Below are 6,549 nucleotides of genomic sequence, written 5' to 3'. Positions count from 1 at the left end.
CACCTTACCGGCAGGACAATGACCCTAAGCATACTGCTAAAGCAACACTCGAGTGGTTTAAGGGGAAACATTTAAATGTTTTGGAATGGCCTAGTCAAAGACTAGACCTCAATCCAATTGAGAATAAGTGGTATGATTTAAAGATTGCTCTACACCAGCGGAACCCATCCAACTTGAAGGAATTGGAGCAGTTTTGCCTTGAAGAATGGGCAAAAATCCCAGTGGCTAGATGTGCCAACCTTATAGAGACATACCCCAAGAGACTTGCAGCTGTAATTGCTGCAAAAGGTGGCTCTACAAAGTATTGACTTTGAGGGGGGGGGGGTGAATAGTTATGCACCCTCAAGTTATCTTATTTGTTGTTTGTTTCACAATAAAACATATTTTGCATCTTCAAAGTAGTAGGTGTGTTGCGTAAATCAAATGACACAGAGGAGGGGGGAGGGGGGGTTGTAACTATTCCCCAGGTCGTTGCTGTAAATGAGAATGTGTACTCAGTCAACTTACCTGGTAAAATAAGGGTTCAATTCAAATTAAAATAATGCCTAAACTTTGTGAAAACGAACTGTTCATTTACTATTCCATATTTAACTAGTATTTCTTAACTTATTTATGCATTTGGTCTTGTGTTATCCTATATTATCATAGTAGCAGTGAGATACACTGGGGTACAAAACATTTTGAACACCTGCTCTTTCCATGACATAGACTGACCAGGTGAATCCAGGTGGAAGCTATGATACCTTATTGATGTAACTTGTTAAATCTACTTCAATCAGTGTAGATGAAGGGGAGGAGACAGGTTAAAGAAGAATTTTTAAGCCTTGAGACAATTGAGACATTCAGCGGGTGATTGGGCAAGACAAAAGATTTAAGTGCCTTTGAACAGGGTATAGTAGCAGGTGCCAGGTGCACCTGTTTGTGTCAAGAACTGCAACGCTGCTGTTTTTTTTACGCTCAACAGTTCCCATGTGTATCAAGAATGGGCCTCCACCCAAAGGACATCCAGCCAACTGGAAACAACCGTGGGAAGCATTGGAGTCAACATGGCCAGCATCCCTGTAGAACGCTTTCCACACCTTGTAAAGTCCATGCCCTGACGTATTTAGGCAGTTCTGAAGGCAGATCAGCTTCTCCTTCAACCGGTGGTCTATATTTAATCCATCATAATTTCTGCCAACTATATGAACGAGTTCAAATCTATTTAAATTCATGGTATCAGAATGGACTGCTGTATTAAAGCAATTAAGAACTAACTTGTTGACATTCTGTTGCAGATTCAAAGCCAGATTAACTCATTGCAGAATGTATCCATAATCATGAATGAGCATATTTATTTGACAAGAACGCACCTAGTCACCCATCAATCACGTCAAACACCTGAACTCCAACAATGACATTGTTTAAAAAAATCTAAATAGTAAACGATGCATATGCCTTTCATACATAACAAACATCTGACTTGAAGTAAAGATTAAATTATGTATTAATCAGTGCCCAAACCTGGGACATCGAAGAGCACTATATGAAGTATTATTACTGAAAATTCACAGATTAGGAATTAGACCAGCAAAAAAAAAAAAAAAAAATGTAAAACAGCATGTTGTGATTTTTGGTGGGTGAGTTACAACTGGATGTGTAAGGTAGGTTAAATATAAAATAGTAGGTCAACTCCTGCAGAAAGAGAAACAGACTTAACAGACTCAAAACAAGGAAACCATGCCTAAACACAGCTATATAACACCCTTCTTGTCAATGGTCCATGTTGCTGCTGTCAATTGTGAGCAGCACTGCATTCAGTATGAACCCCAGAATAAGCAGGACAGCATTACACAGGTGAAAAAGGGTAGCAAAAACAGTACACCACAACACTTTTAAACATGTTACTGGGTCTAGATGTTATCGAATCAGGAGAAGAACAAGTGAAGAATGCAACATAGGCAAAATGGATGAAGGTAGGATTTATTTTACCTTTATTTAACCAGGTAAGCTAGTTGAGAACAAGTTCTCATTTACAACTGCGACCTGGCCAAGATAAAGCAAAGCGACACAAACAACAACACATGGAATAAACAAACATACAGTCAATAATACAATTGAAAAAAAGGCTATATACAGTGTGTGCAAATGAAGTAAGATTAGGGAGGTATGGCAATAAATAGGCCATAGTGGCGAAATAATTACAATATAGCAATTAAACACTGGAATGATAGATGTGCAGAAGATGAGTGTGCAAGTAGAGAATCTGGGGTGCAAAGGAGCAAAATAAATAACATAAATAACAGTATGGGGATGAGGTAGTTGGATAGGCTATTTACAGATGGGCTACATACAGGTGCAGTGATCTGTGAGCTGCTCTGACAGCTGGTGCTTAATGTTAGTGAGGGAGATATGAGTCTCCAGCTTCAGTGATTTTTGCAGTTCGTTCCAGTCATTGGCAGCAGAGAACTGGAAGGAAAGGCGGCCAAAGGAGGAATTGGCCTTGGGGGTGACCAGTGAAATATACCTGCTGGAGCGCGTGTTATGGGTGGGTGCTGCTATGAGGTGGATCAGACCAGCAGCAAGGGCGACATCATTCATGTATACAGAGAAAAGAGTCGGCCCGAGAATTAAACCCTGTGGCACCCCCATAGAGACTGCCAGAGGCCCTCCGATTTGACACACTGAACTCTGTCTGAGAAGTAGTTGGTGAACCAGGCGAGGCAGTCATTTGAGAAACCAAGGCTGTTGAGTCTGCCGATAAGAATGTGGTGATTGACAAAGTCGAAAGCCTTGACCAGGTCGATGAATACAGCTGCACAGTATTGTCTCTTATCGATGGCGGTTATGATATCGTTTGGGAATTTGAGCGTGACTGAGGTGCACCCATGACCAGCTCGGAAACCAGATTGCATAGCGGAGAAGGTACGGTGGGATTCGAAATGGTAGCTAATCTGTTTGTTAACTTGGCTTTCGAAGACCTAAGAAAGGCAGGGTAGGATAGATATAGGTCTGTAGCAGTTTAGGTCTAGAGTGTCTCCCCCTTGAACAGAGGGATGACCGCGGCAGCTTTCCAATCTTTGGTGATCTCAGACGATACGAAAGAGAGGTTGAACAGGCTAGTAATAGGTGTTGCAACAATTTCGGCTTATAATTTTAGAAAGAGAGGGTCAAGATTGTCTAGCCTGTCTGATTTGTAGGGGTCCATATTTTGCAGCTCTTTCAGAACATCAGCTATCTGGATTTGGGTGAAGGAGAAATGGGGAGGCTTGGGCAAGTTGCTGTGCGGGTGCAGAGCTGTTGACTTGGGTAGGGGTAGCCAGGTGGAAAGCATGGCCAGCCGTAGGAAAATGCTTATTGAAATTCTCAATTATCGTGGATTTATCGGTGGTGACAGTGTTTCCTAGCCTCACTGCAGTGGGCAGCTGGGAGGAGGTGCTCTTATTCTCCATGGACTTTACAGTGTCCCAGAACTTTTTGGAGTTTGTGCTACAGGATGCAAATTTCTGTTTGAAAAAGCTACCCATTGCTTTCCTAACTGCCTGTGTATATTAGTTCCTAACTTCCTTGAAAAGTTGCATATCGCGGGGGCTATTCAATGCTAATGCAGTACGCCACAGGATGTTTTTGTGCAGTTCAAGGGCAGTCAGGTCTGGGGCGAACCAAGGGCTATGTCTGTTCCTGGTTCTCAATTTTTTGAATGGGGTATGCTTATTTAAGACGGTGAGGAAAGCACTTAAAGAATAACCAGGCATCCTTTACTGACAGAATGAGGTCAATATCCTTCCAGGATACCCAGGCCAGGTCGATTAGAAAGGCCTGCTGTCTGAAGTGTTTTAGGGAGCGTTTGACAGTTATGAAGGGTGGCAATTTGACCGCCGACCCATTACGGACGCAGGCAATGAGACAGTGATCGCTGGGATCCTGGTTAAAGACAGCAGAGGTGTATTTGGAGGGCAGGTTTGTTAGGATGATATCTATGAGGGTGCCCGTGTTTACGGATTTGGGGTTGTACCTGGTAGGTTCATCGATAATTTGTGTGAGATTGAGGGCATCAAGCTTAGATTGTAGGATGGCCGGGGTGTTAAGCATGTCCCAGTTTAGGTCACTTAACAGCACAAGCTCTGAAGATAGATGGGGGGTAATCAATTTACATATAGTGTCCAGGGCATAGCTGGGGGCAGAAGGTGGTCTATAGCAAGCGACAATGGTGAGAGACTTGTTTCTGGAAAGGTGGATTTTTAAAAGTAGAAGCTCAAATTGTTTGGGCACAGACCTAGATAGCCTGCAGATTTCTGTCTTACTATCTCTGCAGTAGATTGCAACTCCGCCCCCTTTGGCAGTTCTAACTTGTTGGAAAATGTTATAGTTAGGGATGGAAATTTCAGTGGTTTTGGTGATCTTCCTAAGCCAGGATTCATACACGGCTAGGACATCCAGGTTGGCAGAGTGTGCTAAAGCAGTGAATAAAACAAACTTAGGGAGGAGGCTTCTAATGTTAACATGCATGAAACCAAGGCGTTTACGATTACAGAAGTCAACAAATGAGAGCGCCTGGGGAATGGGAATGGAGCTAGGCACTGCAGGGCCTGGATTGGGTTTATAGAGATAAGATGGAGAGTTCCAAAGTGTTCAAAGTTGAGGAGCCATAGGGAATAAAAGGAATAGTGTGGAATAAGGGGTAGCTAGAGGGATAGTTGGCCATGGAATAAACATAAAATGTGCTGGTGTGTTCTACACATCTTTTAAGTCATTGTCACAAATATCCGGACACTCTGGGTCTCAGAGTGTGTCCCTAAACGCCATTCCATCTCAGTTGCAGCTTTCAACTCATGGTCACTGCGTGCCTGTGAATCAGAACAATAAAGACGATGAATGATCACAGCATTTCCACAAAATTTTGCCCACAATTTAAGCTTTGAGGACATCATTTTGTTGACAACATGGTGGTTTACACTGTCTACTGTGTGTGAATGATGGAAGAGTCTTACCCCAGCTGTATGTCCATTTGAGTCTGTGTGGTCACTTAGGCCTGCACGTCAACCAGTACTGGGACCATTCTAGACATGGGATACTTGCTCTCAAAGTGCTGCTTGAATGTCTTTGGGTCTGTGTCTATACAGGTCAAGTACAAAATGGAGAAAGTTCATCTGTTGCTTAGATTGAATTCAAAGGTGACAGAAATGATAAACTAAGCAATATGATGCAACAAACTACTACAGATTTGTAAGACTGTACCACACGGGCCAGTACAATAGCCTAGACATGGAGAAGAACCTAAAGGCATATACAGTAGCAACTAATACTACTCACCCGACAGACAGGGCAGGTGTGGGCCAGTGCTGCCTTGGCTGCAATCTTCTGGTCCGCAGCTGCTCCGTTCTTTCTAGCAGCCGCCGCCTTGGCATCAGTCAACAAGTTCAAGTTCAACTTGAAAGTGGAGCATGGATTATACACTGAGTATACAAAACATTAAGAATGTTCCATGACATAGACTGACCAGGCGAATCCAGATGAAAGCTGTGATCCCTTATTGAGGTCACTTGTTAAATCCACTTCAATTAGTGTAGATGTGTAACGCCCTGGCCATAGAAAGGTTTATTTTGTTCTTTATTTTGTTTAGGCCAGGGTGTTACATTGGGTGGGCGTTCTATGTTCTTTTTTCTAGGTTGGTTTGTTTCGTTGATTTTGGCCGTGTGGCTTCCAATCAGGCACAGCTGTAGTTTGTTGTTGCTGATTGGGAGTCACACATAAGTGCCTGTTTTTCCTTTGGGTTTTTGTGGGTGATTGTTTCTGTTTAGAGTTTTTCTTGACAGGACTGTTTGGCTGTCGTTTTTGTAAAGTGTTCTCTTTTGTATTAAAATTCATTCAAGATGAACACATCCTCCGCTGCACCTTGGTCTTTCTCTAACGACGGCCATTACAAGATGAAGGGGAGGAGGCATGTTAAAGAAGGATTTTTAAGTCTCGAGACAATTGAGACATGGATTGTTTATGTGTGCCATTTAGAAGGTGAATGGGAAAGACAAAATATTTAGAGTAAGGGCCTTTGAATGGGGTATTGTAGTAGGTGCCAGGCACACCGGTTTGTGTCAAGAACTGCAACGCTGCTGGATTTTTCATGCTCAACAGTTAGGAAGGTTCTCCTAATTTTCTGTATTGTCAGTGTATAACAATACCATTGAAATGAATCCCTCACCCATACCTGATTACAAATCTCAACCTGTCTTCATCATAAGGGAGGTTTCTGAGTCAAATGTGAACAAGGTGATTAGCTCACTAAAGAACTCTAAATCCAAAGATGTGTTTGGGCTGGACTCTACCATTCTTAAACTACAAAGAGTCACTCATTGGCCCCATTACTAAGGTCACCAACACATCTATTGGTCTGGGGGTGTTTCCAAGGGTATGGAAGTCAGCCATAATAACGGCCATCTTTAAATCGGGCGACCCTGCTGACGTGAGTAACTACAGGCTCATTAGTATACTACCTGTGGTGTTGAAGGTTGTTAAAGTGTGTAGCAGAGCAACTGATTGCCCACCTCAACAACAGCCCCTTCACATTACACT

The sequence above is a fragment of the Salmo salar genome, chromosome ssa14 (genome assembly GCF_905237065.1).
Source record: "Salmo salar chromosome ssa14, Ssal_v3.1, whole genome shotgun sequence".
Lineage (NCBI taxonomy): Eukaryota > Metazoa > Chordata > Actinopteri > Salmoniformes > Salmonidae > Salmo > Salmo salar.
The sequence above is the reverse complement of the archived record's forward strand: the minus strand, read 5'-3'. Positions refer to the sequence as shown.